The sequence below is a fragment of the Lepisma saccharinum genome, chromosome 11 (assembly GCF_977018435.1).
Source record: "Lepisma saccharinum chromosome 11, izLepSacc3.1, whole genome shotgun sequence".
NCBI classification, from domain to species: domain Eukaryota; kingdom Metazoa; phylum Arthropoda; class Insecta; order Zygentoma; family Lepismatidae; genus Lepisma; species Lepisma saccharinum.
The window spans coordinates 41,034,346-41,044,093 of record NC_139239.1 but is presented as its reverse complement, the minus strand read 5'-3'; the positions used below and the strand labels follow the sequence as shown (position 1 = coordinate 41,044,093).

The 9,748-nt window shown below is 35.2% G+C and overlaps 1 long non-coding RNA gene across 1 annotated transcript; it reads left to right on the top strand.

The window, feature by feature from the left end:
* Positions 1 to 4,739: 4,739 nt before the first annotated feature.
* Positions 4,740 to 9,296, top strand: LOC145995216 (uncharacterized). The gene is made up of 4 exons (XR_014442425.1): positions 4,740 to 4,837; positions 6,828 to 6,965; positions 7,466 to 7,592; positions 9,193 to 9,296. It is a non-coding gene; the product is annotated as an uncharacterized LOC145995216 (long non-coding RNA).
* Positions 9,297 to 9,748: the final 452 nt, after the last annotated feature.

Genomic DNA, 9,748 nt, shown 5'->3' with positions numbered 1-9,748 from the left:
TTCGTGTGTGTAACCGTGAACCAATGAGCTCGTCTGCAGTAGCCACGAAACACAAAGCGAAACCAGGTGCAGTGAATTGCACCGCGACCATTTCTACAGCTGGACCCCAAACATAAATATTTGTTTCTTGTTTCCTTGTCGCTTTTCTTTCGCATTCATCTCTTCCACGGCCTTTCCCCCCCTTGTTCCTTTGCGCGGTCGCCCGGCATGGCGAGAAATGAAACGTGACTTTGTAATGAAAAAGCTGATAATAGACGAGTTCTCCACGCTCGAGGTGCTGCATGGGAAACCTACGCGGCCCCTATTCATATTGGGCCAAGAAAATTTGCACGTGCTGCTATCTGGTGGCGAAATCCGGAACTGATGGAAATACCTGGGATTCTCTTCATGAGCTGCCTTTGGTCGGTTACGCGAAGAAATTTCGGGAACGAAGAGGCAAAAAAGGGGGGCGGCGAGTGTAAACGGGGGAAGAGAAAGGCATGGAGGTTCGAAGCAGAACATGTTTCAATCCGCTTACAATTAACACCACGTACAAGGAATACAAAAACATTCACTCGCTGCGACGGAATCTTGGACATAATTAAAATCTGGCCTTTACTCAGTGTTGTTTCTTTATGCTGGTGTTTCGGAAACATTTCAAGGTTGCCAACTCTGCTATTTTGCAAACAGGGTACTGTGCACGTTCTTTATAATATCCAAAGTTATAGTAAAAATTTAGACGTAAAGTCTTCAAAGTTAATTTGTAGACTTTTCTCTGCAACAACACAAACCATTGCATTTCCCATTACAAACGATTAATTTCCTGGAGGTTCCAGTAATCCAAGATGGCGGAAAAGATGACTGCTCAAAATCTGAAGAAAAAAAAATGGTTAAAATTCAAATTTGTCCATATAATTAAATATGGTTTCGGTTTTTATGTTTTTGAGATCGTAGAATCTGAAAATAATATCAGAAAGAGTGCTAGACAGCCATATTGAAAATGGCCCTACTTGTCAGAAAGCTGGAAATTTACCTAATACTAAGGGTCTTTCGAGCTACTTTCTAAGACTGTATTTCACTTCCAGATAGAACGGTGCTACTTCGTACGCAATTTGAGTTTAAGCACGAGTTTTAGTCCGATGGTAAAGATAAAAGGTAAAGTGCTCCCCTGTGCTTAGCACCACGCCTGAAGGCGTATAGGGTGTGTGGGGGTAACGCCCCACACTTTCTTGATCGATGGTTGTATTTATTTAGCATGATTCTGGTAAATATGGGGGACATTTTTTTTTTAATGTCAAACGTACTAAATTAAATCCTCTCTATTAATAATCACATTTAGCATTTTATCAGCAATACATTATTTCATTTTATTAAAGATAAATGTTCTAAATATGAAAGTATTTATTTCAAATTTTATCAGCGCATTGCATGGGCGCCATTTCTTAAAAAATACATGATAAGTCGGTTCAGCTACATAACGTAAATAATGTAAAGACCAAAATTGTTTGGCGTAAAATTTCCTATCAGATGATCAATTTCCTTCATTGTACATTATATTTAAGATGTTGAAGATATTTGCATATCTTTCAATCTTCGGAGGTTAAATTCATTATAATTTCATTTCTGAAATGGTAAGGATATGACATTATTACTGTTTTTCATTTCTGAAATGGTAAGGATATGACATTATTACTGTTTTCTAAGTAACCGTTATTTTTTAATACACCCTGGTTTTATTCTGTTCTATATTATTATATTTTACGTCGCTTTCGTACCTCTTGGGTTAATCACGACGATGAGGATGAGTGATGAACTGATTAAATAGATGATGATGAGGATGAGTGATGAACTGATTAAATAGATGATGAGACTAATGTCATGATACATACATAAACAGGGTCATACGGTTTCACTGTTCATTGTGGTGTGTCTGGTGACGTACTAGTAAACCTGTCGCTTAACACTCTAGGTAGTGGTTCCCACTGAAATGACAGTGATTGTTATGAATACGAATATGATTGTTACAAATATGTGCTCATTTAGTACTTTTTTACATATAAAACAGGGTTGTTAAAAGGTCCAGGAAGCCATTAATTCTATTGGGTTCCGCAACAGGACCGAAATAATTTTTCTCGCACACTTTAAATTCGGTACAAGTTGAAAGAGGTTCCTGGACCGTATTGGATTGACCGTATTTAAATTCATCTGGAAAAAGAGGTTCCTGGACCGTATTTAAATTCATTCCGAAAAAAGGTCTCTGGACCGTTTTTAAATTTATCCGGAAAAAAAGGTTCCTGGACAGAATTAAAATACTTTGAACATAAAATCATTCTTTGTGGTCCAGAACCCATTTACGCTTGGTGATTTTCTCTCCTGAGCCGTAATTATTTAAAATTCCTGGACTTCTAACAACCCCGATATAAAATGTTTCTGAATTTGAAATATGTGGTTATTTTTTAAAAAGTTAAGGCAAGCAACCTAACCATACTAACTGAGCGTTGCAAGTGTTAGTTAGGCCTACATTCTGACTTGGGCGCCGTGAAACGAAAAAGTTTGGGAACCCCTGCCCTAAGGATTCTGGTGGGTTCGATACGGTGGATGCACTTAGTGGTTCGGATCAGGGGTGCCCAACCCCCCAAGGCCGAGGACGCATCCCCACCCCCCCAAAATCGTTCATCAAAATCCCCCCAAAAGAATTGTTCATCATAACCTCCCCCCCCCCAACACACACACAAATTTAGTTTGGATAAACATGCAGTAATTGAATTTTGTTTGAATGTCGATAATTGGATCTAATTTTTTTTAAATACATTTTCGAAATACGTAAGTTTTAGACAACGAAAAGTGAAGTATGTTAAACTATGCAGTCAATCGTAGCAGAGGAACACATACAAGCGAAACAAATCGTTACTGAAACCATCGAACCCTAAAACTGAAGTTCGCCAGACATACCACTGGCCGAGATGCCAAGAATTTAAAGGTGCATGAAATTCGAAAACTTTCATTGCAGTTGAAATTAAAAGACTAAAGAAAGAAAAAGCACGGCTAACATGAAACGTGCAAAACTGCTCAGGCTCATTGCCATTGTTAGTGTACTGAATCAACCTTAATAGTTTGTCTGCTTGACTAACCTTGTATTAATTTTAACCCTAACCTAAACAGCTACAAGGTTTATCACTCGTGCATTTGTATTACTTATAAAGCTTTCAGGTAATGATATCTTTCTATTTCAATTAATTTACGTCGGTTTTTTTAAGTATTGCGATAATGGCAAGGATGAGGATGAACCAATGAAATGGATGATGGGACGAACACGAAGATGTATCCATGCCTTACCCGAGACGCTCATCACTCCGCCACGAAGAATGCATTAATGATACAACTATGTCACTATTGACAGTGACAATTTTAAGTACTCTATTCTTTGCTAAAATTGACGAAAATTTGGAAATCTCCAAACTTTTATTCAAAATTGCATTATGAGCATTCTGGGGATATCTACCCGGGCGGAGAGGTGAGGTTTCTTTGGGAAGATCATAAACACAGCCTAGCAGAATTTTTGTCTGGAATGATTTCTAGTCTAAAAAGAAAATATGCAACTGAGTTTTCACCAAAAGTCGTCTTTTTGGTGCTGATACGGAATTGGTATTGTTTAGCATCATCTTTGTAGTACAGTCATATTAGGCATTTTTGGAGGTAAGGACATTTAAAAAATTAAATGAAACTTGCAGGAATGTGTAGTACTATTTGAGTTGTATTTGTTACAAAAAGTCCCAAAGAATTCCGCTAGGGGGGGGGGGCTTCTTGCTACAACATTTCATTTGGCTGTCTAGCTACAAAGGCTTTTAATGCTCTATTAGGTGTTGTGTTACACCAGTTTTGGTGGCAACTCAGTTTTTTTAGGGAGGAACCCCCGAAGTAAGCTCGACTCTGCCAGCATACATTCGAGGGTATGCGCTTAGTGTCCTGGTACCTTAAAATAAACCAGGACGTCAGTTTTTATCCTTCTTCTTTTCGTTTTTATTTTCAATTTCCAAACATTATATACAAATAAAAATACAATAAGAAAAGAAAATAGATGGAGATTCTATACATAGCTACATTTAGTAGTTTTGAGTTTATATTATTGTATTTAGCCCGTTATGGTGACCGGAACAAGTTTTGATTTCATTTTGTTTATCTTTATTGATTGGGAATTAATTAAACATATTAGTAGTACTCGTATAGATTAATTTGAGTTAGTTTATAGGTTAGTTTTAGTTAGATAGTTAGTTAATAAAACTTATTAGTAGTATAGATTAATTTGAGTTAGTTTATAGGTTAGTTTTAGTTAGTTAGTTTAGTTATCTTGTAGTTAGTAGGGAATGCTATGTATAGGAGGGACAACCATTCTGCTATCCAGAAAGATTTTAAGCTTGAGGGTGAGAGTATGATGGTGTGGCGTTTTAGATTAGGGTGCCATTAAGTGGATCTCGGTGAGTGATGGATTAGTTGCATATTTTTCAGAGTGTATAGTGTGCTCAAGTAGGCCCGTAGACAGAATATAATTTCAGGGGCGCTCATTTTTTATCAGCAGTCGCCATCTAGAATCCCTGAAGATGAATTTCTCATACTGTACACTGTTAGAAGTTACCGTGAAATTTAATACATCCTACCGTAAAAATTTTACGGACTCGACCGTGGAATCGGAAATACTTCCATACCGTTTTAGACCAAGCCGCGCATGCGCATTTGTGTCGCTTGTCAACTTTCACAGGCCAACATGGCCGAAGCGTATGTTTTTGTTGCTGTGTTGTGCTTCTTTATCGATGGTTGTGCTTCGAATGCCTGCGTGTAAAGTAAATCTACATAACTCAAGGTACGTATAATGTTTTTATTTTTTAACATAATGGAATGAAAATTCATTGTAACACAGTTTATTAGTGCTATATTATTATTATTGTACTGCTGTACTATGCAACGAAGCCAAAACCACGTGCATTTATTCAATTCGCTTGTGTAGTGGAAGATATAAATTCATCGATGTCTTTATCACATGTACCACATTGCAAATACCGGTCACTTTCATTAGGTAGTATACAAACGATATATGAAGTGCGTGTCTGTTGTTTACAAGTAGTACTCAGAAATTTTTGAAAGCAGAAACTTGCAATAGCCGAGTTACGGATGGTAGAAATGTTTAGTAACAGTCTCTGAGGTACAATTTTTTCTTACTTGACAGGTTTTGATGTTTTATGTAACATAGAATGTGCTTCTAAGCGCGGAAAGCACGAACAACCGCGATATTTGATCCCAAACCACAGCTCACGTAAATTAAAAACCTCCTATCTCGGAGTACTTTCGCAACTTTTTATTGGTCAAAATTGGTGTATGCACATTCAAATAGCTTAAAATACGTGCAAATGATAACGTCACCAAACTTAGCACTACTAACAATAGTTACACTTCTATTTTGGTTTTGTGAGTTTTCAGTCCTTCGTGTTTGATTTACTTTATTTTATAATACATTTAAAATGTAAAATTAATATTTATTTTCAATTATTGACTTTTATTATTAATATTTTGGGTGCACTTGCACAAAGCCTTCGAGCTTCCCTGCTTCTGGCTAAGGAAACTAGGTACTTTACTTCACCATAACTCATTTCCCTGAGCTAAAAACAGCAGAAAAGCTACATAAACAACTTAATCTTTATAAAAAATGCAAAAACTTTCACTTGGTGGTACAGAAAGTCAAGGGTACCTAACTATTCATCTGGCATAACAGCCTAAAAGTACTGGCTGAAATTGTATGGATTTCATCAGTAGTGACTGAATGATACTGTTAATCCTGAACCTCCACACATAAATAATTCCAGGGAAGGGTTTAAAAGCTTTACGGGAAAAAAATGACACGGTGTGCTTCAATTGTCCCCTTCCTTCACTTATCCTGTACACTGAAAAAAAAAATCATGGAAATTAGCCGAAATTTATCTGAAAGTCCCAAAATTATAGTAAAATTCAATATTGGGTTCTAGACCCCATCAGAGTAAAGATATTTTGATCTAGCTAAGGTTATCTGTTGAGAAGTATTTAATCCCATGGGAGATTTATAAATGAAGAACTGGTCTCCCAATATTGTTCATTTTATTCATAATTTTGTATTTAGGTAAGTAGAATTACATAATTTTGACAAAATGTCAAGTGAATGGTTAAAAATACAAATTTATGAGTAATTATAATAGTGTACATTTACACAAGTTGGAGGTGTTATATTTAACTTTGTATGTGAAAACAAAATTGAAACTTAGAAATTTTTATCTGCGGAACACTGAGGAATTTTCTAAAAAAATAAGATGGCAACATTGATTTTCACTAATATTAACTATTTGGATGTTCCATAACATATTGAGCATCCACTTAAAATCCTTCTGCTAGTTCTAAGCAAATAATGTGAAGTAAAAGCAAAATTTTTGTAATAATTCAAAATTCCTTCGGTTTTGCGGCATTTTCCAAGAATGACACTTTTACATAAAAACTGAGTGGTACTGACATGAAAGATGTTAGTTCTTGGTGTTATTTTGTATTTCTCTTCAAGTTTAAGCTGTTTATGACTGCAACAATTAGCATTCATGCATATTTAACTGTAATTAGGTATCTTATGACTGATTTAAAATTCTTTTTCTCTCGCAAGAATTGCAATTTTGGACAAAATTTGGATTTAAATTTCTAGTAATCAAAACAATGACACAATATAAGTTTAATACAGTAGATTTAGGTAATTTATGGTTTGATTGTTATCATTAAGTTTAAACCTGTTCAAAATTGTTAATAATTTATGGTTTTCATGCTCAAAATTCATTTAATTACAGGTTTTTATGAGAAATTCTGATTTTAAGTCTGGAAAGTAAAAGATATGCCAAGAACTGTGCCAATGGGTAGTGAGCTGTGAAATTTCTGTGGGAGGTCCTAGAAACTGCATTGGAACCTCTTTCGGACAAGATCCACAAGTAAGTTGCTTTTCATGTTTTCAACTAGAACCTGAAGCAACAAAATACCCACCCCTCCTCCCATTAGAAATGGATCCAATAAGTTTTTATAAGAAATTTGAAATGTTACTCACTCAATGGTTGGAAGTTAGCTTGAAAGATAAATAAATCATGGTAAAGGTTATTGAAAGTTTTCAATCTTGTGTTCTGACAACTATTATTCAATCCCTTTACCTTTACTTTCCATGTGAATGGCTGTATGTGGAAAGAGTGGGTCATGGAATTGAACAATTACTTGAATTGATACTAACACACAGGGCCTACTTTTTTAAAAAATGCTGCCAATTTATCATACAAACTCCTGTAACTATTTAAGGTCAGAGTGGGCTTTCCTTAAAAGTGGGCCAATTGACATTCTTTGAAATAACCCTTACGTGTATTGAATGCAAGTTGTTTTTTTTTGTTTGTTCATATATTTGATATTTTGAATGAGATTCTTAAATTTATTATTGTTACTACAGGATCGTCCCTAAAAAAATGCATGGAAATTATGCTTTCAATTGAGCAAGAATTGATAGAATGCTTGGCTTCCTAAATGCTATATCAGTATCCATTTCAAGCATGCAACACATTGGAGTTTGGCAAAAGGTATGTTGTATCATGTGTGAATGGAACACTGCACAAACTTTCACATAATAATTAAAAAGCTCCAAATTTGTAGTTCAAATATTTTTAATTCTCCTGAAATATTCACATCAATTCAGTGCATAAAACAGGTGGTTGGGTCAGTGGCAATGTGGTTTTAGTGCTAGACCCATACTTTAATCACCAAACATTCAGAGTTTGAGTCTTCTTGTCAGTATGGATGTGGTTTGTTGTACAATGAGATGCATAAGAATTGCAAAGTAAATTGTCCATCGCCATGTTTATTGCCCTTGTTTTACGAAATGAGTGCTTAAAAAAATGAAACAAAATGTCAAACAAGCTGCTGAAAATTTCTACACCAGCACTTGCATACATAAAAGGTCAGTCCCTAAAAACACGAAAGAAGCAAGAGAAATATGAATGAAAATTGTTATGGACAATTTGCTGACCCAATACTTGTGCATCCCACTGTACAATTTATTATTTAATCATAATATTGGTCATTTCTCATCTTAGTATTGTCTCTTAGATCTAAAAGATGAATGGTTTAAACACTGAATGCAGTACTGGGTTTACCATATGATTTGGCACACACGGAACGGAAGTAAGGTAAAGCCCATCATGCACCATGACATGAAGGCACAGCGCAATGTGGAAGTTGGGCCCCACCAGTGCTGTGATACCATAATTTACCACAGCTATACACTAAATTTCATGAAACGTTAAGTGGAGATCATGTTTCCATTAAATATGGATTATGTTTCTATTAAATATATGGATGAAATCTGCAAACTTCTCTAAAAATGTGGAAAACGTGGTGGAATACTGATGATGATGATGATATATGTCATTTTACAAATAAAAACAAATATGGAATACATATTTTCATGATTGCATTTCAACATGCAGGCTACAGTACAGCATGTTATTGTATCTCCATTTCTTGTTTCATTGCTTTTTTGAATTTTAGTTTTGTTTTCTGTTAACCACTTTAATAATACTCGTAATGACACTGAAAATGAAAACTTGCAAAAACGTACATAAGAAATTCTCTTCTTGTTTTGAACTGACATAATGCAGACTTCAATTGTCTCATGGCAGTAAAGACACCCAACTAACTGGATTGTCATGGTTTACATAGGAGATGTACTGCGTAGAAATTTTTGCAAAGAAAATTCAGGCTTGACCAGGACACAAACCAAGTTCTTTGGCATACCATGTCATTGCTCTACAGACTGAAATAAACCAGGGCTGGCTTAGTAGCTAAGTTAGTATAGTTACTTTTTCAAATTAGTTTACTCTATGGGTAACTGGGAAGGGAGGGGGTGAGACAGCTGAAACATGGTACTGATCACATCATCTCCACTGTAGCCAGTAGATGATGTGGAACCATGTGCCTTCATGGAATGGTGACAATTTCTGCCACCTTTCCACATATGTATTTATTTTTTGAGGGAACTGTATCAGTGGAGCTTACGCACCACTGAACACCTTTGACAATGTTATTCTGTTACTTGAGAATTAATGAAATTCTAAACTTATGCTGTTGCAATTGCATTTGGTTTTGTATCAAATTCCTTAATGGTATATTTCTTCTTCCCAGGTGATTTAATCCAGCAGAAGGGTCCTAAGTTAAGAAGAAAAAAGCACAAGTGCAATGTAGTAATTATTTGACAAAATAAATAAAAAATAAATTATAATTATGTACTTGGTTGATTTGAATAAATTATTTATATTATTTGAATTATTATATCTCATTTGAAAATTCCATTTTTAAAACTGAAAAGTATTTGAGGATTGCACCAATAGCAGGGATGGAAGATTGGTAGTAATGCCAGTAAAATCCAGGTTTTTTAAATCTTATTTTACTTATTTATTTATTAATTTTTTATGTTGAATTGATTCTCTTGGGCTATCGATCAAGTGGGTTCTGCAACTGTTTCTGATCTTTTGAGAATAATGCCACTATCTTCAGGCTAGAATTACTTCTTTACCTTTACCCTGAAGATGAGAATAAAGTCAGATCTAGGAACTTCTCAGACTTTTGTAGAATTCATGTGGTCAAGGAGAGAGAATCTTTTCATCATTTGCCTACAGAAAAACTTCGGCTTATTATAGTATTGTGTGTGTTTATGAGTGCAATTTGTGATTTACTTGTT